Source organism: Equus asinus, chromosome 18 (genome assembly GCF_041296235.1).
Source record: "Equus asinus isolate D_3611 breed Donkey chromosome 18, EquAss-T2T_v2, whole genome shotgun sequence".
NCBI lineage: Eukaryota > Metazoa > Chordata > Mammalia > Perissodactyla > Equidae > Equus > Equus asinus.
The window spans coordinates 33,504,946-33,527,684 of NC_091807.1; the positions used below are offsets into that span (position 1 = coordinate 33,504,946).

General features: G+C 42.5%; 1 protein-coding gene and 1 long non-coding RNA gene across 8 annotated transcripts in view; one reads left to right on the top strand and one right to left on the bottom strand.

Moving 5' to 3' along the window:
• Window positions 1–22,739, bottom strand: part of HLCS (holocarboxylase synthetase) — a 202,022-nt gene that overhangs the window by 19,226 nt on the left and 160,057 nt on the right. The gene's annotated exons all lie outside the window — the stretch shown is intronic.
• LOC123278379 (uncharacterized) lies at window positions 33–17,862 on the top strand. Its single transcript, XR_006515741.2, has 2 exons — window positions 33–16,038; window positions 17,499–17,862. It is a non-coding gene; the product is annotated as an uncharacterized lncRNA (long non-coding RNA).

The window sequence follows — 22,739 nt, forward strand, 5'->3', positions numbered from 1 at the left end:
CCACACGGCTCACGGTCAACAAAGAAGCATTTCTGAAAATGAAGTTGCTAGAGTTTGCTTTAGCAGAAAGGAGACACTGTACACGCACTTCCATCCTGAGCTGATGATGTTCTCACAAAAGGAAACAGAAAAAGAACAAAAAGGAGGGTGTTACATAATGATTACTTCCCTGTCTCTGTATATTTTCCTTCCTCCTTTGGCAAAGGCTGTGGAATAAAAGGTTTCTGTGAGTGGCAGCCAAGTGCGTTGAATGTCATACCAACGGGGCACCAAGAAAAGTGTTCTGTTTCTGTCTGAAACATCCGGAGCCCTGTAAAGGTCACTTTGCAAATGGGACAGCATCCTGACCACTTTGGTTGCTAAGGACATCATATCATAGCTCCTACTGGACACTCTGCCAACGGGAATGTCCTGAATTTCATGTGGTCGTTGGAATAAAGCTTCAACAATAAGACTAATCTAGAAGACAGGCCAGTGTGAATTAGTGAAAATTCTGAATGAACAAAAATTTTAATTAAGCCCAGTCAATCCACTTTGGGGATTCAAACCTAAGGAAATAGTCCACATTTACCAGAGTGCTATAAAAGTAAAACTTTAGAAAGAATCTATGTGTCCAGTAGGGGAATGGATAAGTAAATTATGGGACATGAAGTCAATGGAGTAATTTGTAGTCATTAAAAATGACAGTTATGAAGACTATTAGCAACACGGAAGAAAGGCTTGCAACAGAACATTAAGTTTAAAGAGCAGGATAAAAAACTACACCCACTTTTATTCCAACTATGTAAAATTCATAGAAAAGGGAGGGAGATTTGACAAAACAATAATGGTGGCTTTATCAGGATGACTTTTTTCCTTTTCTTTTATTTTTAAACTTTAAGATGATCGGTTACCTTTAATTTTACAATTATTTTGAAAAACGTGGGGGGAAAAAGCATGACTTTTATGTTCAGATATAATATTTGTAATTAACTATTCATAAGTATTTCTAAGAATAGGACAAAAAGATCTGCTTTAAAAATAAATAAAAAAATAATTATTTATGTCACCCATTTTCCTTATAAGCACTTAGCAGGAGCTTATTTGAGGGTAATTAATGAGTGGAAATTCTTAAAACTAGTCTGTTCATATGAATGAGAGCCTTAAAAATTTTATACCTTCTGACTCATTGACTGTGCTTGTAAGATTGAATCCTAAGGAATACTCAGAGAGGGGAACAAAATAATTCAAGGGCACAACTATTCATCACAGCCTTACACTGTGAAAAGTCAGAAACAATACAAACAGTCCATGATAGGGGAATGAAAAGAAATCATAGCATCCCCACATGAAAAAATATCGTGTAGCCGTCAGCGATATGGGCAAACGTCCATTGGACACCCTTAGGTCATTTAATCAGGATGCAAAAGTCTATATACAGTGTGTTCCCAGGATGTCTTAAGATATACTTTAAAAAATTTTAGGAAATATAACAAAATATGAGCTGTGATTATTTTGAGAAGTGTAATTATTTGAAAAATATAGAAAAGTACCACGCAGAAAATAAGCCATCCATACAAGCTCTTCTTCTTATTAAAAAAGTACATTCTTTTAGACTTTTTCCCCTTTTAAAAAAATACACATGGATGTATTTTACAAAATAAGTTTCTGAAAACTGGAAAAATTCCTTATTTTGGAGCTATTGAAATGATGTTGTAGATGGATAGTTATAGATGTTATTATGTTGACAATTAAAAAGGCAGGCTTAGAAACAGCATTATTGATCCAATTTATGTAGGCTACGTATTCCTATGTGCATTTATAGAAGAATACAGGACACCGATTAACAGTGGTTATCTCCAGAATGTGGAGGCAGAATTATATGATGATTTTAATTTCTTCTTTATGTTCTTCTGCGTAACCTTTGGGTGGTAAGGTTTCAAGCAGTTTTTATTTTCTTCTTTATATTTTTCTGAATTTTCCAGTATTTCTAGACTTGAAGTAGATTCATTTTATAATCAAGGAAAATGCTATTTAAAAAAAGATGTATTTAAACCCAACTTTTCTTTAAGTAGGTTAAGCATGCACCCGCCAGCTCATGCTCTCCCGAGAAATCACAGACTCACAATGCAGCGGCAGCCAAGGGTCTGAGCTTCACCAGGCTTGCTGTATGAATCCTCCCAGTAACTCACACATCACACATATGGCCACACTTGTCCCTCAGACTCGTTCCCTGGTGGAGCATGTAGCCTATGCAATGGCGGCAGGCTGAGTCCAGGTTACGTCCTCACACAGACTGCCTCTGGGCGGGGGAGACGGCGCGCACAGGCTGCCAGCATCCTCGGGGTCTGCATGCTGGGGGCACTGAGGAGCTCCATCAACTGTGTTCTTGGTGCACATGCTGCATCTTTTCTTTGATGTTTTCTCCCCCCAATTTTCTCAGTTTTGACTTCTCTTTTCTTAGTGTTCAGAAAGACATTCTCAGACAGTCCCCTCATGTTTGGTGTGTATGTGAAAAAGAAACCCAGCAAGGGCGTAGGGAGGAGGCAGGAGGAGGAAGACGACCCAGGAAGTCAGATTTTAAGGTTAACTACTTATTTCTGATTTTGGAAAACTTCCCTGGAAGATGAATTCTCGCTATTCATAACCCTGTTGACTTCTGTGTAGTTCAAAGAAACAGTCCTAACTTCATTTCAAAAACTATTTTTTTTAATGTATTACATTTGAACACCAACCATTATATTTGGGTAGCACTTTTTAAAAAGTTATAAAGCTAAATATTAAGATATTTTGTTTTTTAAAAAGTATCACTCTAACGGAACCACCAATTTTTTTAAAAAGCTATCTTCTGTGCAAGAATGCATAGTGTTACTTTTTGAAAGAAAAATGAGTAGTGGTTCCTGCTAACAACAACACAGAAAATGGAGCAAGGGGCATGGCAGGGTCCTACAATGCACAGGGACGTGGTCTGGGGTGGAATATGCAGGACCTCTGACCGGTGACTTCTGAACAGGCAGCCAGGCACGTGGGCGCAAGGCTGAGGTTGATGGTCCCAAGGAAGCACAATGCTATCCAGAGACCCCAGGGCTATTATTCCTGGCAGGAAAGGAAAGTTCCAGAGGAACTTCAGAAACACCACTGTGGAGGAAAGACTCAGACAGGGAAATGGACAGATGTGGATGCAAACCCCAGTGTCGACGTGAACTAACATCAAGTAAGGGGCTCCATCTCTCTAAATCTCTTCAGCCGCCTATGAAATGGAACTTGGTGCATTTTTGGTAAGAATGAATCATGAGGGAATACACAAAGTGGTCCGACACAGAGTAGCTGCTTAAATATAGCACTTTCTCTTTGTCATGCAGATCCTAGAACTTTTTTTTTTAAGATTTTATTTTTCCTTTTTCTCCCCAAAGTCCCCTGGTACATAGTTGCATATTTTTAGTTGTGGGTGCTTCCAGTTGTGGCATGTGGGACTCTGCCTCAGCATGACTTGATGAGCGGTGCCATGTCCGCGCCCCGGATCCAAACTGGCAAAATCCCGGGCCGCCGAAGCAGAGCGTGCAAATTTAACCACTCAGCCCCGGGGCTGGCTCCCATATCCTAGAACTTCTTGCTGCCAGATCAGAACCTGGGGCTAAAAAGCTTTCAGATTAACACTGGTCATTGGGGTTGTAAAATCTCCACCTCCAGTCCTAGGCTCTCTGAACCCACTTAGCAAAGCCAGAAACAGTTGGTTGAACTAGTCTTTTGGTTGACTTTAAAGGTAGCACTTTCTTTAGGTTATTGCTTACAAATAATTTTGCTCACTGACGCACACAGGCACATAATACAGTAGTTTTATTAATATATTCTTCCATTAGCTTCCGGTTTTGACATTTAGAGCTGGAACGACCTATCATCCATCTACCCTTTGGGGATGCTGTCAGACAAGAAAGCTGTATATCACATTGCCTTCCTCCTCTTTTGGTTTATAACAGGATGAGCATTTCAATTAGAGGCAGAATGGGAATTTGGAATGCTCAAGAGTAGAGACATCACAAACCACCCCTCTCCGTGTTCTCCAGAAGCAGAGGCCCCACCTGTACTTCTGTTGTTGAAGGATAACTGTGGGTCAGGCCCCGTGTTAGAGATGCCTGTTTAATTTCCATATCTCCTAGCACACCAACCGTTCATAGGTTTTCGGCTAATCTTCCCCATCTCTGATATCATAACAGCATCTACACTACTGCTAAATCATTTCATTGCTCACAGGGAAGGAGTCTTGTGGACTCAGCTTTCAGGATGAGGTACCTTCCCAGCAGATCAAGCATTTATTGATGTTGGTCTGTATTATTCAATCAAGATGAACACAAACCATTGTTTCTTACCCATGACACTGCACCATAAAAACTGGCTGTCTGAGCATCACCTCTTTCTACCTTAGGCCAGCGCAGTTACAGAATTCGAAGATGGACAACTAAGCTTGCGTAGATTGAAACAGTCACGGTGCCCACAGCTACCTCTGTGGCCACGCCTCGATGACAATCCTGATCTGGATCTTTGCCTTCTGGAGGAGAGCCTTCACTATACCACCCCATATGGGAACTCAGACCATGTCCTAACCCGCCACAAGGAGTCCCCTGATCACAGGATCTTCCCAACCCACCCCTCATGCTGATCTGAGCCCATCATCTTCAACTAGGTGTGGAGGGGCTTTCTCTGGAGTGTGTCCACCGCCATCCCCACGAGTCATCTACCCCAGCAGAGGGCCTTCTGCTGGGAAATGCAGCTGCCATTTCAGAAGATGGACACGGACTCATCTTCACCACATGGCGAGCAGACATCTGGGAATCGTTTTCCCGCAGGCACTGGGTAGCCGTTTCAACTTGGTCACTTGGAACTGATGCCAGTTTTTTGCGCGACGAGTGGCACTTTACATGCATTTCCCATCTAAGCTTTACAAGCCAGACGAGGACAGTCTTGGAAAGGCGAAACCACTTTGATAAGGCCACAGAGCCAGCAAATCAGGAATTCAGATCAAGTTCTGGTTGGTTCTAAGGCCCATGCTATTTTGTTTTTGTTTTTAACCTTTTACTTTGAAATAGAATCAGACTTACAGAAAAGTTGGAAGGATGAGATAAAGAATTCCTACATGCCCTTCACCCAGCACCCAGATTTCCCAAATGTTAACTTTTTACCCACATAGGCTGTTCATCTCTCTGTCTGTCTGTCCATCCATAATTTTTTTTCTGAACCATGTGAGAGTAAGTTGTAGCCATAATCTCTCTTTATCCCTATACACTTCAATGTATCTTTCCTAAAAGTCAACGGTATTATTTTACATAATCAGAGTGCAATGATCAAAATCGGAATTTAACATCGATACAACACTATTATCTAATCCAGGAGTCAGCAAACTTTTTCTGTAAAAGACTAGATAGTAAGTATAATAGTAAGATATTAAGATAAGTATCTTATAAGTATTAAATATTAAGTAAGTATAAGATAAGTATTAAGTAAGATAGATAGTAAGTATTTTAGTCTGTGTGAGCCATATGGTTTCTGTTGCAACTATTTAACCCTGCTGTCCCAGAGCAAAAGCAGCCGTAGATAAGATGCATAAGTGTGGCTGTGTTTCAGCAAAACTTTATGGACACAGAAACTTGAATTTCATATAATGTTGATGTGTCACAATTTTTTTAACTAATAGACTTCATTTTTTGAGCAGTTTTAGATTTACAGAAAAACTGAGAACATACAGAGTTCCCATACGCCCCTTCCTCCCCTCATAGCTTCCCCATTAACATCTTATATTAGTGTGGTACATTTGTTATAATTGATGAACCAATATTGATACATTATTATTAACTAAAGCCCATAGGTTAATATTAGGCTTTACTCTTTGTATTGTACAGTTTTATGGGTTTTGACAAATGTATGATGACATGTGTCCACCATTACAGTATCATATAGAACAGTTTCACCGCCCTGAAAATCCCCTGTGCTGCACCTACTTGCTCCTCTTTTCCTCCCCTCAGCCCCTGGCAACCACTGATTTTTTTACAGTCTCTACAGTTTTGCTTTTCTAAAATGTCATATAAATTTTACTCTTTTTAAAACTTTTTCCAATCATTTAAAAATGTAAAAACCATTCTGAGCTCTTAGGCGGTACAAAAACTGGCAGCAAACCAGATTTGGCCGGAGGGCTTGAGTTTGCCAACCCTTGATCTCACCTACAGAATTTATTCAAATTTCAACCACTGGCCTAATAATGCCCTTGATAGCAAAACACAATCTTCTTTCTGGTTTTGGATCTAATCCAGGATTATCTGTTTCCTTTAACTGTCATGTCTCCTTACTCTCATTTAATCTGCTTCAATTCTTTAGTCTTACTGTCTCCCATGATCTAGACATTTTTTGAAGAGTGTAAGACATTACAGTTATTTTGTCAAATGTCCCTCAGTTTAGATGATCTGAAATCTCCTTGTGATTAGACTCAGTTAGCATTTTGGGCAGGAACACACATCAGTGAGGCTGCATCCTTCTCAGTGCATCATATCAAGAGGCACACGGTGTCGCCTTGTTCCAGTGTTGGTGAGTTAACTTTGATCCACTTGGTTAAGATGGTATGTGCTAGGTTTCTCCACTGTACAGTTCCTGTTTTTCCATTGCAATTAGTAAGTACTTACTGGGAGATAAATATTATGTTTCTCATAAAGTTGAATCTATTAGTTTCAGCATCTGTGGATGATTCTTGCTTGAATCGATTATTTATTTGATGGCTGCCAAACAGTGATTTTCTGATTCCACTATTTCTTCCATATTTACTTGTTGGGATGCTCCCATAAGGAAGACCTTTCTCTTCTCTTCCACTTATTTATCTTTTTATTTATTTATATCAGAATGGACATATATATTCTAATTTTATTCAATGGATTATATACTTTCCTATTGTTATTTATTTTGATGCTCAAATTGACCCAGATTTGGAACCTTCAGCTGATTCCTGGGTCCTATGGACATGCCCCTGTCATCTTTCAGCTCTTCCTTACTTTCTAGCATAAGAAGAAGTTCCAGGCTCACGTTGAATTTTCTCAGCCCAGCCCTGGAATCAGCCTTTTCTCCAAGGAGCTCTGGTTCCTTTTAGTAGAGAAAGATATTTATAAAGCAAATCTGGGTGCTAGGAAAGAGATAGAAAGTGTGCTTTTACTTTCCTTTCCTCCTTTCCTCCCTTCCTTCCTTCCTTTCTCTCTCCCTCCCATCCATCCACCTACCTTAAAAACTACAGTCAATAATATTGTAATAACTTGGTGTGGTGACAGATGGTGGCTAGACTTATCCTGATGATCATTTTGTAATGTATAAAAATATCAAGTTGCTATGTTGTACACCTGAACCTAATATAGTATTATATGTCAATTATAATTTTTTAAAAAAACATGAGTTCCTCGAAAACTCCAATTGCAGTTCAACATCACAAAGTTCATTCTATTCTCCCCCTTTCTATATTTGTAACTTCCTTCTCCAATAATGACCAATCTGGCTCCCATTATCTCAAACATATATACCTATTTGCTCAATACTGTAATAAACAGAAAGTAGTTTCAGGACTGCTGAACCATGCTACCATGAAAAACAAACTAACTACGAGTCAATATTTGTCTACGGTTCTTTTTTGTCTTTAGCCTGAGGGAACACAAACACTGGTCTAAAGGTTCCTTGGGCTTGCTCCTTTTTGCTTTCACTTTAGTGTGGTTACATGAATCATCTGAAGTAAGGTTAGGCTTAATTGCGCTTCTGTATTCCATTACAGGGTCCTCCTCCAATCCCTGGTTTTTTAAAATTTTTTAACTTGATTCCAAGAGTCACAACTGCACAGAAAAGTAATACTCTGAGAAGTGTCACGCTCCACACCCATCCCTTCTACCTGGATCTCCCCCTCCTGCTCCTTTCTGTAAATAACAGTTCAACTAATCTCTCTCGTTTCTGGTTTTTTCTTCCGATGTTTCTTTCTGTACCAATGAACAGATACATGTATATTTTCTTATTTCTCTTTCTTCCTTATAGAAAGTTTCGGTTTTGTAAGATACCCCTTTGCCTGTTGTTGTTTTTTCACTTAACATAACCTGGAAACACTCTTTGTAAGTTCATAGAGCTCTTCCTCATTCTTTCTGAAGCTGAGTAGCACCCCACTGTGTGGATGTAGCATAGCTTGTTCAGCCCCTCTCCTATGTGTAGGCAAGCAGGTAGTTTCCAAAATGGCAGTATAATGAATACCCTTATTCACATGTATTTTCATATTGTTGGAGGTGTATCTTCAGAGTAAATTCCTAGGAGTGGGATGTTGGCTCAGAAGGAATATGCATATGTGGCTTGTTAGATACAGCCAGACTCGCCTCCCCTACTGAAGGACCAGCCACGTATGGGACACCTGTTCCCCACAGCCTCACCACAGAGCACGATGACACACTTTTTAGTTTTTACCAATCTGATATGTGAGAGATGGTATTTCAGGGTAGTTATAATTGGCTTTTCTCTTATATGTGAGGTTTTCATATGTTTAAGGGCTATTTTTATATGTATATAGTGTGAATTACCTGTTCACGTCTTTTGCCTATTTTTAAGAGTTCCTTGTATATTAGGGAGTATTAGTGCTTTATCTGTGTTATCCTGCTAATATTTTCTCCTGGTTTATTTGTCTTTTGATTTTGTTTTTGCTGTTTTTTACTGTGCAAAATTTTTTATTTTTAATTTTTATGTATTCCAATGTATCAATCTTTTCTTTTACTGCCTCTTGTTTTTGTGTCATCAGAACCTTTCCCGACACTCAGGCTATACAGGAATTTATCTGCTTATTTATAGTATGCAGAGTTTCACTTTCTAAGTTTAGATCCCTTACTCATTTGGAGTTTATTTTTATGTATGGTGAAAGGTATGAATCAGATTGTATCTTTTTCCCCATATGTCTATCAAATTGCCCCAGGAACTTTGTTAAAAAGTTGACCCTTGGCCTAGGAATTTGAGATGCCACCTTTCTTTTATACTAAATTTCTATAGGTACTTGGGTCTATTTTTGGACTTTCTATTCCTTTCTGCTGTCTCTCCATTTATCCATGTGCCAATATCACACTATTTTAATTACAGAAGCTTTACAGTGTGTTTTAAAATCTAGCAAGGCTAGTACCACCTCATGTCTTTTCTTTTTCATTGTTTTTCTGCCTATTCTTGCATACTTATTTTTCCAAGTAAACTTTAGCATCTAGCTTAATGGTAAAAAAAAAAAAAAAAACCACCCAAAAACAGCTTAATGGTATTTTTAGTCCAAATGCATTAAGTTGGGGAGAACTGACATCTTTGTGATGTTGAGTTCTCTCGCCATGAGCAAGGGATGTCTTACATTTGTTCAAGTATACTTTTGTGTTTCTCAAACACATTTTAACGTTATCTCATGTGAAATTTGCATATTTCTTGTTAAGTTCATTCTTAGGTATTTTATCTTATTTGTTGTGATTGTAAACGCATACCATAATATCCTTTACTGGTTACTGTTTGTGTATATAAAGACTATTGATTTCTTTGTGTTAATTTTATATCTCGCTCACTTGCTGAATTCTTTTATTGCTTCAGTAAGAGAATCATTGGTTCTCTAAGGTTTCCCATATCATCTGCAAATGGAGATCATTTCCTTCTTTTTCAATTAAGCCTCTAATTGACTTCTCTTGTCTATTTGGATTGGCTAATACCTTCAGTACAAGGTTAAGTAGAAGTGGAGATAGTGGGCATCCTTGCCTTGTTTCTGATCTTAATGGAACCCTTAGTTTTAAGGGTTTCTCCATGGAGGAAGATGCTATGTTTAGGACTCGTGTACAAACACATACACACGGTCATATTAGGAAATTTGGGGAATGTATTTATCAAGATAGAATGCTGAAGTTTATAAAATGCTTTTTCAGCATCTACAGAGATAACCAATACTTTTTCTCCCTCAATCCGTTAATATACTAATGAACTAATACATCTATAAATACATTAATTTTTTTCTAATATTGAACCAACCTTGCATTCCTGACAAAAATATTTGATCATAGTGTATTATTTTCTTAATGTGGCGTTGGATTCTGTTTGTTAATATTTATTATTTCTGCATTGATGTTAGAAGTAATGTTGGTCTAGAATTTTTTATATTGTCTTTAACAGATTTAAATATCAACATTATTTACTTCATTAAAAAGAATGTGAATTTTTTCCTTTATTTTCTGTAAGCCCATGCTCTTTTCACTGAAGTACTACCTCCCAACAAGACTAAAATAAGTTTTAGCCAATGATCCTATAGGACAATTCCAAGGGAAATCTTTTTTATTTCTTCTTGAAATGGCTTTAGTACTCCTGGTCTGCATCAACTCTCTGCACCTGCAGCTCTGTGTGAGTTATTTGCAACATGTGGGGAACAAGGCAATGAGTCCCATTAACACAACTGGGTTAAGGAATTTATGCCTAAGAACTTGAACTGAGGCTTCACCCTAGACAGTCAGGCTGGACAGGACAGACATCAGACCTTCTCAAGAAAGTCTGGGTCGAGTCCGGCAGAGATCAGCCCAGAATGACCAGATCTCTTGACACTCCACAAAGCATTCCTCATGTCTAACAAGATGGCGGTCACAAAGGGAACCGTTTTAAGAATCTCCTCAATCATCTCCATTAAAATTTCAGAAAAAAATAATAACACGGATGTTGTATGCTGTACTTTTCACTCAATTGTAACAGATGACTCAGTCTTTGCTACGAACTACCAAGCTCAGCAAATGTGGGTTCCTGACCACAGAATCAAGGTCACAGAATCAGAACTGACTCTGGGGCTAGGTCCTCTAACAAACCTGTGTATCAGAACCACCTGCGGAGTTTTAGAAAACAAAGCAAATAGATGCTAAGGCCCCATCACAGACCTACTGAAACCCAATCTCCAGAGCCAGAGCTTGGGTACGTTCTAGGGACTAAAATGCAGCTGATCCAAAGGCTGGTGTTCTGAAACCATTGCACCAAAAGCTATTTCTCAATTAACTTTTTAAAAAACTGTATTTCTTGAAAAATTCTGAGAGCTACATCAAGGAGCCAATAATCCTCCTGTGGCCACCACAAGTACTGCAATAAAGTACTGCATTCTTTTTATGTCGTCTAGGATAGAACAGAAACAGTCCCACAAATGAAGAGATTTTATTTTCTAGAGCTAAGGTGGTGACTGGAAAAGGGAAAAAGGGAGAAAGAAATATGGGATCGGCAGCAAGACAAAAAGTGTATACTAGATAGCGCCACTATGTACAAGATGGTGACTTGGTAACGTTTTAATGTCAGAGTTCCCTGTTAGTGTTCTATGCCCCCAGAGCAGCTTCATTCATGGTCACCAATGTCCAGCCTGACACAGTTTAGCCCCATGAAGCAAGTTAAGAGCTGGGTCGCTCTCTCTCTTTCATACCACCCCGCCACCCCCCCCCCCACGACACCTCAATATGACAGGACTCCAACAGTGAATACACCAGCCAACACAGCACCATTTTTCCACTCTCTTTAAGATTTCTCCAAGGGCTTGTGAACTAATTAATGAGCCGTGTATCTTCAACTACAGATAAAGAGTGGGATCTTTGGGTCCTCGGAAAGTACCACAAGGGTCTAGACTGCGTATAACCCAATGGTACCATTTACTGAGCACCCAGCCATGTGCTGGGCCCTTGGTATGAGCGATTTTCTCACTTAAACTCTCCAGTGACTCTCATGATGGCCATTGCCAGGTGGTCTCATTTTACTGACGAGGAAGTGGAGGTTATTAGCATTAAACAACCTGGTGAGGTCCCAGAACAGTTAACCAGGTTTTCCTAACTCAGAGGCCCACTCTCTGAGTCACTACCGAAGAATCTCTTCCTTTATCAAAACAAAACCTCAAGGTAGAAATGCCACCAGTCTCTTAAAATGCATTTTCTAGCTGTGTAAGTTTGACGGTCCTGGGGGTTTTACATATTTCTGGAAAGTTATAAAAACTTATACCCAAAGAATAATACTAAAATGGGGTTCTTGCTCTTTTTTAGAATTGAAATCGAGTCATCTTAAATTTTTAAAAATTATACACCACTACACTTGTGCCAAAGTTCATCAGCTCGGCCTCGCTGGTCTGAGGAGGTTTTCGCTGCTCTAGAGATTCTCTGTTTCAAATACGCTGATCTGTCCTCACCAGATTTACCTAAAATGCTATAATAAGCAGTTTCTTTACCTACTGAGCCAAGAAACATTGGGGCAGACAAAGCAATGAGAAGGTAATGAATTTCTTCCTCTAGCAAGGGAAGCTCCACCCTGCCACCCAGGCCCTCACTGGGCCCTTTTTTCCTCCCCAATGCCGTCGCCGCTTCAAGGGTAATTATGAGGAAGAATTTCTTGCCTCTGCCAGCTGGCCTCAAAACCACTGCTTCTTTCACCACCTCGCTGCCCTGGGTATCACCCTTCCTCTTTGCCTCTCACAGCTCAGACCTCTCTCCAGAGCCTTCCTTGCACCCCGCCCTGCCAGAGATCAAGCAACATGCCAGAGCTTGCTGGACCAGGAAGCTTAGCACCAGCTTAACTCTTCACTCAATGGGACAAGGGGCCTCTTTCTTTAATGCAGGGCTTTGCTCCATGATATTCTGGGTTTACAGCCCCCAGGAACTAACCTTGGTTCAGAATCCAATTCTACAATAGATTTTTGTTCGAATGGTTACTTTCCAATTCCCCCTCCTCAATCCCATTTTCTTCCCAACTCTGCTGACCCCCTTAGAGGGGCTTTTGGTCAGGCTCCATGCTGGCAGGACACTATCTATTCTGCTCCCTTACCGAATTCTTCTATTGTCCAGTTAGTTTTATCATTGATTCGCTAAAGATTCCCAGGCATACTACCATTATCAACTTCAAAGAGACATGGTTTTACTTCTTTTTCAATGTGTATGTCTCTAATTGACTATCTTGTCTATTTGAAATAGCTGATATCTCTAGGATGATGTTAAATAGAAGTCAACATAGTGAGCATCCTGGCCTTGTTCCTGGTCTTCATGAAAATGCTCTTAGGGTTTTCCCATTAAGTGGGACTCTAACTTTAAGACTCAGTGGGTCTTCCCCCATCTCTCCCAACATTGGTCTCCGCTCTCACAGACTCTCCAAGGGGCTCTGAAAAATACTATTTCCTCCCCTGCCCCTTCAGGCCGAGGGGTGGCAAAGGATTCTCCCTGTGGCTGGTCTCTGGGGACACACCAATTCCGTGCAGGGTTCTGTCACCCTCCCCTCACCTCCTTAAGCTTTCCCTTCATCTCAGTTGGATTCTGTCTGTGGCCCCGACGGCTGCAGGTACTGACCACGTGCTCAGTGCAGTTGGAAGTATGGGACCCTCGCCCTATGTCAACAGGACACTTGTGCGCGCAGAGGAGAACGAGCACAGATGAAAAGTCAGCTTCTCCTGGGCTTTCCTGGAACGTGTCTCTCTTGGTGTCTCTGTCTTTACCCTGCATTTTCCTGCCCCTTTAAAAAGTAAGTGCTTCCCATTTGTTAATTTTTGCGAGTTTTCACCGCCCTTTTATTTTGCTGGACATTTTATAATCAATCTTCTGTATATGTTTATATATGCTTTTCTATTTAAGCTTCTTTTTTTTCTTTAAATGTAAAAAACATAGTACCATACCGCCGAAGGTGTCAGGAAACACGCTCAAATAAGGACAGGCTCCACAGACTGCCCTGCCAGCAAAATGCCAGTAAAATCTGAAACCCAGGTTCAGACACACTGGGAATGTTCCAAAATTTAAAACTTAAAGAACTTCTTTATTCCAGTAAATCAGCTTCCCTGCGAATACCATCAAAATCCTATGCTTTAATGAGTGAGGGAATATCAGAGGAAGGGGTGGAGAAGGAAAGGATTTGGACGAGTACGAAATTTAATTTAAAAACTATTATGAGAAGTTTAATTTCCCCCTCCCCCAACCAAATACATAAATCTTTTCCATGCGTTTTCTTTGTTTCATTTTTCTTAAAAAAAAACTTTTTAAAAAGGCATCTTGAACCATCTGAAACAACGAGAGAGTAAGTCAAGGGAGTGGAGTTTTTAATAGCAAATACTTATTTACTGGATTCCTATTAATTAAAATGCCATGTTAGATATATAGGAGAATGCAAAGAAATCTTAAGCAACGTTGCCTCTCTCACTGAATGTTAAATCAAATGGGAAAAAAAGACACGGACAGGCAGGATAACCAGCAATACCAGGCTATGTGGGCCACCAACGATGGAGGGGCAATAAGAGGTGTGAGAGTTCAAGGGGAGATGGCTCACTTCCTGGTGGGGCAGGGTCAAGGCACAACAAACCCTGAATTGCATTTAAAGACGTGAACACGTGTGAAAATAAGCTCACCTTTGTAGTTTATAGTTTCATCTACACACGGCATGCATTCAGCCACGTTTCAAAGCTGGAACTTATCAGGGCCAAGAAATATTGAACAAATCGCAAGAATATGGATTTCTCAGATTTTTCAGTTGTTGGTGTGCGTGTGTGTGCATGTGTGTGCATGTGTGTGTGTACACATGTTGGTTTGCCCAGGACACTGTCACTTCCCCTCCAAGCCCTGGTGGAACTCAGTTTTGGGTGCTCTTCCACGAGCGTCCCCCAAGGCCACGATGGGATGAGGCACCACTTTAATCTTACCAGGAAACTGGCAATGTAGTGCCTATCGTTTGGGAGGGCTGGGCCATCCCAACTCCAGCACAACGACCACTCGCAGGCACTTGCTCCATCCAGACGGAAGGGCTGGTGGTTCAGGGAGCCTCTGCCACAGCCGGGGTTGCAGAAAACTCAGGAGAGGTGCTTGGCTGGGGGCGCCCGTTGGGGGGGTCACCAGCCTATGCGGAGCCCCAGGCTCCTCGTAGATAAGACTGGACCCTACTCCTTAACTCACAGGGCCTGGTGAGGAGCAAATGTGTCACCCTGCCTGAGCACCCTGAGGAGTGCCTGGCACACACAGGCAATTAGTTAACATGGGTGCTGCCTCTTCCCTGGTTTCCTCTCCATTGTCACACTGACAGGATGGAAGGGATGGAAAGCTCCTTGGCGGTATCTCTTCTAGAAGAGGAGGCAGCTCCTACATTCCAGATTAGGCCATTTTACAACAGGGCACATTCACTCTTGTCCGAGGTGTGCTATCAAGGATATTCTGGGAAAACAGGAATCGTCTTGTGTCCCGGTCCTACCTCACATGAGTGTACAGATTAAGAGAAAAGATCTGCACAAACATCAGATAGAGCTACCAAGAGCTCTGTTCACACTGGGAGTTGTTCCTGTCTCCTAGCCAAGAAATGCCCAGGTCGCCTCTGCTGACAACCAGGCTGGAGCTGCCTGGCCATTGGCCTATCCCCTAGAGGGTTGTCAGGGCTCCTTGGGGACACGTCACTGCCTTGTGCTTATTCCCTTTGCTTGTTATCATCCCTCGGGTTGGCTTAAGTTTGATCATAGGTTTATTGTGCTTCCCTTTTGCTAGATTAGCTCAACAACCTCAAGCCTCTAGTCAACTGTTCATGACCACTCCCCAGAAAAGATAAAACTGTGGCATTTCCTGGAGATGGCACTTTGTCTTCCTGAAGCTGTACTGTGCACAAGTCCTCTTTGCACCCGTGCTCAATGCCTGCCTGGTGAAGCGTCCTGTAGAATGTCCCCGAGGAACACAAAACTCAGGGACGCAGCTACTCCCACATGGGATGTGCTGGCTTCACGCTGCAGCTGGGCAGGCACACGCATGCGCAGAGCCAAAGCGACACAGCACAGGCACCCTTTGTCAACAGACGGGACCTGAGTGGATTCTCCGGGAGAACGTGGGTACTGACACACCTCTAAACCTACTGCTAAACGCTGTCCCAGCAAATGACCCTCGTAAAGCCAAAGACAGTAAACGGAGCTTAACGTTCTAATGAAATCGAGATTGCTGGGTGTGCTTTCACAAAATGAAACCGCCTGGAACGTCTCATAACGCTTTTTACGATAACCATTAAAATGCACAGAGGAAGATGAAAGTTCCTGCTACAGACCAGGTCTGTAATGAGGAAGGGAGGGAGGACTTGTGGGCGGGGTCTGGAAGAGAGAGGTTTATGCCCTGTATTACAGTCGGAGATTCTTATAGAAAATGAGTGTGTTATTAAAAGGATCCTGAAGTTATAAAAACTCAAAGGAATTTTTAGTGAGGATGAATGACTTCTTTGGGAAAGATGAATAACTCATATTATAATACTCTGGAGCATGGGGGAGCTCCGAGAGCAGTCACTCCATTTCCTATAGACTGGGGCATTTCAATTGCCAGTACTAGTTGGATTTTGTTGTATTTGTAAGGCATTTTTCTCTTTTTTGGAAAGATCAGGAACAAATTCTTTGATTAAGAAGGTTCTAGTATGTATGAGAGAGTGCCTTCAGTTAGCCAACGAGTACCATGATTATCTTATTAGAGAAAAGCAACAGAAGACCCATCTCCTATAGCCACATAGGCCACCCGACATAATTTATTGTTACTACTTCTTCACCAGTACATACCACCTCATCCATTTAATGTCACAAAGACAGTGAAATCATTGAGTCAGACAACTGTAGTCTGACGTGGTGAAAAAAAATATTTTTAATGCAGTCCTACTTCTTTCAAATGCATTCAATTAATTAAAATTATGCTAAAGTATGAGTTGGGGCTTGAACCACTCAAGTAATTTAAACATTTGCCCTATCATTTCGTCTGTGCCTGTAAACAAAGGAAATTCCAATTTAATCTCTGTCCAGATAATCATGAATCCTAAATTAGTAGAAGCTAAATTAATGTTTTCCTTTACTATGGTCAGAAGTATGTAGGACATTTAATTTATGAAAGTAATCATAATATACGTAGTTTGGAAAACAAATGAAAGATTTAATCATTCATCCTAACTTAACTATTATCTCTTTTCCATATTTTCTATCCTTTTCAGATACATGTTTTAAGATTTTAATCTGCTATTAATTTAACCTGCTTTTTAATTGATCTGAGCATTTCTCTATAGTTAGTCTTTCTGTTGATGGATAAGATTCCATCGAGTGACTGCATACAATGTATTTCATTATAAATCTCTATGAGTATGGGTTTTCCCATATATCTGATTATTTCTTAAGAGTAAATTACTAGAAGTGGGATTATTGGGTCAAAGGATATGAACTTGTTATGATTCCTGAGACCTACTACCTAATTGCTTTTCAAACGTTATTCCAATTTACATCCCACCAAGGCTTAAACAAGGCAAGAGTATCTGTTTCATTATATCTTTGCCTATTTTGGATAGTATCATTAAAAAAACCATGTATTTTGGCTAATTTAGTGGTTGAAATAGTGCTCAATGAATTGTGAAGGATTATGAAGTAGGGTCCTATGAAGTTACCTCGGCCCTTACATTCAGAGTAAAGACATAAAAATAGTCACAAAGACATATTCTGTATTTGGCTGCCTCTCTCAGAGTCTTATGTTTCTGCTCATCCACAGAGAAAGATCCAGAAGGCAGCAAGAATGCTCCAATCTGGTCTGTCAAGACTCAGACAGCAAGGGGGGGCTGTCTGCACTGGAAGGCGGGTGCGGCGACGCCATATAACCGTTCTGGCAGGGCATCATTCCAGTCAGCCTGCAGATCACTGGAGTTTCCGGAAGCAGGAGATGGCAGAATTTTGGTGTTCTCTCCATTTGAAAAAAATTACAAAGTCAGCAAAATTTTCTTAAGTCATTCCTTTCACCGTCATTGCCTATCTGTGTTGACCTGGCACCCATGTGGCTTCTGATTCTTTTGAAAGCAAGGAATTCAGGTGTTGAACACAGTGCTTTGTAAGCAGAATAAAATGAAATAATAAATTAAGGTGTGCCTTAGTTTGAGCTCGCTTGTATTTACAGTGGGTTAAATATACCTTATTGAAGATCTTCTGGAACATGAATCATTACAGAAAAAGATTTCACACAGGGAAAAAATAGCAATGTATGGGCTTGTCCAAAACAAAATCTACACACACCTAGCTGTGCCTAAGAAACACTCTTGATTATAAAAAATTTCAACCATACAGCAAGCAGCAAGAAGCGTGGAAGGAACCCCCACAGGCAGTATCAGTGTCAACAAGCGATAACCCCTTGACACATGCAGACTGGGACGGCGCGGTCCCCCGCCCACCAGCCCTCCTTGCCCACGCAGCCAGTGACTCTCCGCAAGGCAGCTTTAGCATTTGCGAGAAGTAGCACAGCCCACTGCCAAATTCCTGCTGGGTCGGCCAAGAGGTATGAACCAAAAATGAAAAAACATGAGGGATTTGTTTTTTAAAAGCAATACATCAAACATAAAAAGAGCTCTTTTGTATGAATTTTCGGCGTGGGAGCCAGAGAGGAGAAAATCATTCTGCCTCCCGGGAGGAAGCAGCGTGCCCTCACCTGTGACCTTTCTCTTACGGTGTGGATTTTTCTCACCCCATTAAATGTAACCTACTCTAGGTGGGTTTGTACCATAGGAGAGAAATAGAGAGTGATGGGGAACATGTGATGGGCAGGCTGGGGCTGAGACCAGCACTGAGCACCCTGGAAGACAGGCCCTCACAAGCCACGTAAGTGGAGGCCACATAAGCAGGGGCCACGAGTCATACAGGGGGGTATGGACAGGGCCATGTGGAATGCGGCTGTTTCAAAGGGGCCTGTTTGCTAGACCACAAGGATTAAGTTTCTCTGCTTTCAGAAACTTTGGGGGGTTGGGGTGCAAAACACATTCTTTGCAAAGGGAAAACAAAGAGGAAAAAAAGAAAAAAGGTGAAGAAACACCAGGTTAGTATAGGGCATCCTCTCACTACTTAAGATACGGGCTGGTAGGATGCGTGGAGCAGGTTTCACACTGGGAACCCCAGAGGAAAAGCCAAGGAATGAAACCCGTTTTCCAATAAGGCCTGGGCCAGCCACAGAAACAGGAGTTCACGTGCCTTAAAAACCCAGGCAGGGGATGAGCTACCTGTCACCAAGGAGCTCAGGACTTTGCTGCACAGAACAGGAAAAGACAATCTCGGTACCAGGTCCCTAAATCCCCATCCCATTAACCAGGTGCCGATAGTGAAACCTATAAGAGGACCCTGGTTAAATCACCTGGCGGCCGCTCAGCAGGCTCCCAGCGCTAATCCCTGGGGACAGGCAGCCTTTTCTTCTGTCATACGGCAGGAGAACCAGCTCACTCTGGCATCTGTGTGACCAGGGACAGCTGCCATCTGCTTACAAACGGTTCGTTGTACTAGTGTCAGAGCAGAAGTGTCAGGTGGAACCACATGAAGTGCTGACAGTCCATCGTTTTAACCCTGCAAACACGGCGCAGGCCTGTGATTCCAACTGGGGAGAAGGAGAACCATCATCAGCCGCTTTTATTACGTCAGCCCCGGGGGAGCTGCTGCTGGTGATTCCACTTAACCCTTGGGACAGTGCTCCAAGCAGGGGACTATTACAACCCCATCTGTAGATGAAGCTTCGACTGAAATTACTCATCCAGGGTCACACGGCTGCTAAGGGGAGTGCCTGGTACCCACGACAAATAATCGCTCCCAAATAATACAACCGACAGCCGATGTCTCATCTGAGAACCACAGAGCTGTTGAGATACGGAACTGCAGCCAAGAACAGGCAAAGGAAGATGCAGGGAGGGGTTGTGGGTTGAGAAGGCTGAGCCACGCCGGCCCCCCAGCCCTTCCAGAATGACTCAGAATAACAACGCAGTCTACACCGAAACTGTGACAGTTAACCTAACAGCTTGGTTTTGTTCCCTTTTATTTCCTTTCGAAGTCACACGCTAAACGTCCTTGGTAACTGCATCTGTGATCATTCAGAACCTGGGTCCGCTTACAACTCTGGACGTGGGGGGAACATGTAGCAGTCCCCCTCCATTCCACATTACTGAACACTGCCCTCACTTCCCCACCTTGTAGAAACGTCCACAGTCGGATGTGAATGTCTAAGGTACTTTATCTCTGAGTAAATGACCTGTTCACAGGCTCAGCTGGTGTCTACCAAGAGGAGAAACCTTAACTTTATTTAGACAAATAAAAGGTGAAAGTTCTTGAGCTCTTTAAGTCAACTAATTACCCTTTCTAATATTCTGTTTTTGCTTCAGGACATTTCCTTAGGCACAATAACATTTCTCTAGAGCCCCTGCTTCTCACGTGAGCTGTAAGAACATCCAGAGGCTTGCCCATCCCAGGGCTCACGACACCCAGGATAGCAGGGTGCATTCTCACTAGTGCATCCATTTCACTCAGAGGAACAAAAAAGCTAAGTAAGCTGATAGGCTAAAATATTATTTTTATATTAAAACAAATACACAGCAGAATTATGGGGTGGAAATTATGCACAATTTGCAAGAATGTTAAAGATAAATCAGACTTCAAAGTGGATGTGCCTGTAGCGGGAAGCTACTGCTAGAACAGGATGGTCTGCTTCTCTGGTCTCCAACATTTTCTGGCAGAGAACCTTGGGCAAGTTACTTAACCCCTCCGAGCCTCAGGTTCTTCATCCATCACATCTATCAAATGGGGATAACTCACTGTCTCATTCACAGAGTTCCAGGAGGGCCCCTGAGTCAGGACCTACATGGACAGCTGCTTAGAGGCCCCTAGTGCCGCTGTGAAAGGGAGCACACTTCTCCATGGAAGGTGCTCAGACCCGCCCTGGATTCCCAGCTTCTGCCAAGGGGTGTGACCTGAGCCAGGCAGCCTGGACTTCCAGGAGCAACTTCTCCCAAGGGGCAATCTCTTCAAGTTCCTTGGAGCACATCAGCCAGGATACAGATAATTCAGTGAACGTGTGTGCTATGGGCCAGGCCCTCATCTAGGCTCTGGGGTTGTTACAGTCAAAATGCTCTGCGTCTTTGCCCCCAGGGAGCTGGCACCATAGTGGGCGGGGGATAAACAGGTGAATACACAAGGTGTCAATGCAGTGAAAATAAAATAAAGCAGAGTAACGGGGATAGAGAGGGACATGGGATGGGGTGTGGATTCTGTGTCGAATGATCAGGGAATTTGTCCCTCCGGTAGAAAAGACATTTGTTCAGAGAGCAGAAGGAAGGGAGAGTGCATGCCAGGAGACATCTGAGACAGGAGTGTTCCAGGCAGTGGGAACAGCAAGACCAAACGCCCTGAGTGGGTTTGGGGAAGAACAAGGTGACCAAGGAGGCTGAGTACATTGCGGGGGGGGGGGGGGGGGGAGGGCGGGGGCTAACGGATTGTGGGTTGGGGGAAGGATTTAGGGCTTTCAAGGTCTGTATTCTGGGTTTTACACTGAATGAAATAAGAAGCAACCCTGGGCCATTCTAAGCAAAGGGATGATACAATCTGACTTGCATTTTAAAAGGATTCACCTGGGGGCGGCCCGGTGGCACTGCGGTTAAATGCACACATTCTGCTTTGGCGGCCTGGGGTTCACCGGTTGGAATCCCGGGTACAGACATGGCACTGCTTGGCAAGCCACGCTGTCGTAGGCATCCCACGTATAAAGTAGAAGAAGATGGGCATGGATGATAGTTCAGGGCCAGTCTTCCTCAGCAAAAAGAGGATTGGCAGCTCAGGGCTAATCTTCCTCAAAAAAAATAAATAAATAAATAAAAGGATTCACCTGGCTGCTATATGGAAAATAGCCTGGGGGACGGTGGGAGGAGGGTAGTAGGGGAACCAGATGGATGCTCTGCAGTGATGCAGGGGAGAGGCGAGGCTGCCCTGGCTGGGGTGGGAGTGCCGGAAGCTGGAGGAGTGGATGGGTTCTAGACATTCTGAAAGTGGAACCAACAGGATTTGATGATGGATTGGGTTCCTGAAAGAAAGACACGAGTCAAGGACAAGTCCAAGATTTCCGGCCTCCACAACTGGAAAAAAAGGATGTGCCATTGGCTGAAAGGAGGAAGCCAGGAGCCGAGCAGGTAGAGGGTGGAATCCGGCGCTGGGTTTGGACACGGCAGTAGGAGACGCCTACTGGACAGCCCAGTGACTCTATGCAGTAGTCTGGAGTTGAAAGGAGAGGTCTGGGTGAGGCTATGCATTTGGGAACCATTACCATGGAGATGGTACTTAGAGCCCTGGGACCAGGTAAGGTCAGCTAGGGAATGAGACGGACTACAGAGGGAAGACGTATGATTAACCTGACTTTGCTCTCTGGCAAAGGCACCAGGTTAAGAATTCAGAAACCCAGACCTCTGATTTCTTTTTTGGAAATATGAAGCATGGTGACCGTGCCACATCATCAGACCTGAGCTGCAAACAGAGAAAAGGCATAAATGCACCTCCTCTTTCGCTAAGAGACATGGACGGTACTCATTACCAGGCATCCGTGTGCGCAAAGCAGGAGGGACAGGGGAACACAGGGCTCACCTCCTGAGAAGCTCATGCCTTCAAACAGTTTAATATGTTAAAAATGGGAGTAAAGGATGACAATATACGTCTTCCAAAATGCTGACGGCCTTTGACACAAACTACTGGAATCGATTTCACAGCTTCTATGCCACACACATTGCCTAGCATATAGTAGGTACTTTATAAATATTTTATGAGTGGATGACTATGTATATTTCTAGTTGGAACTAGAAAATCTGGAAACATGATTCCTTTACAGCTCAACAAATATGCAAAAGTCCTATTCCGTGAGAGATGTCTGAGGGTCCCAAGTGGTCTCTCCCCTTCCTCTCATAGAATGAGACGGGCTTTCTTAAGTGAACAAAGTCTGTTTCCCTCCTGG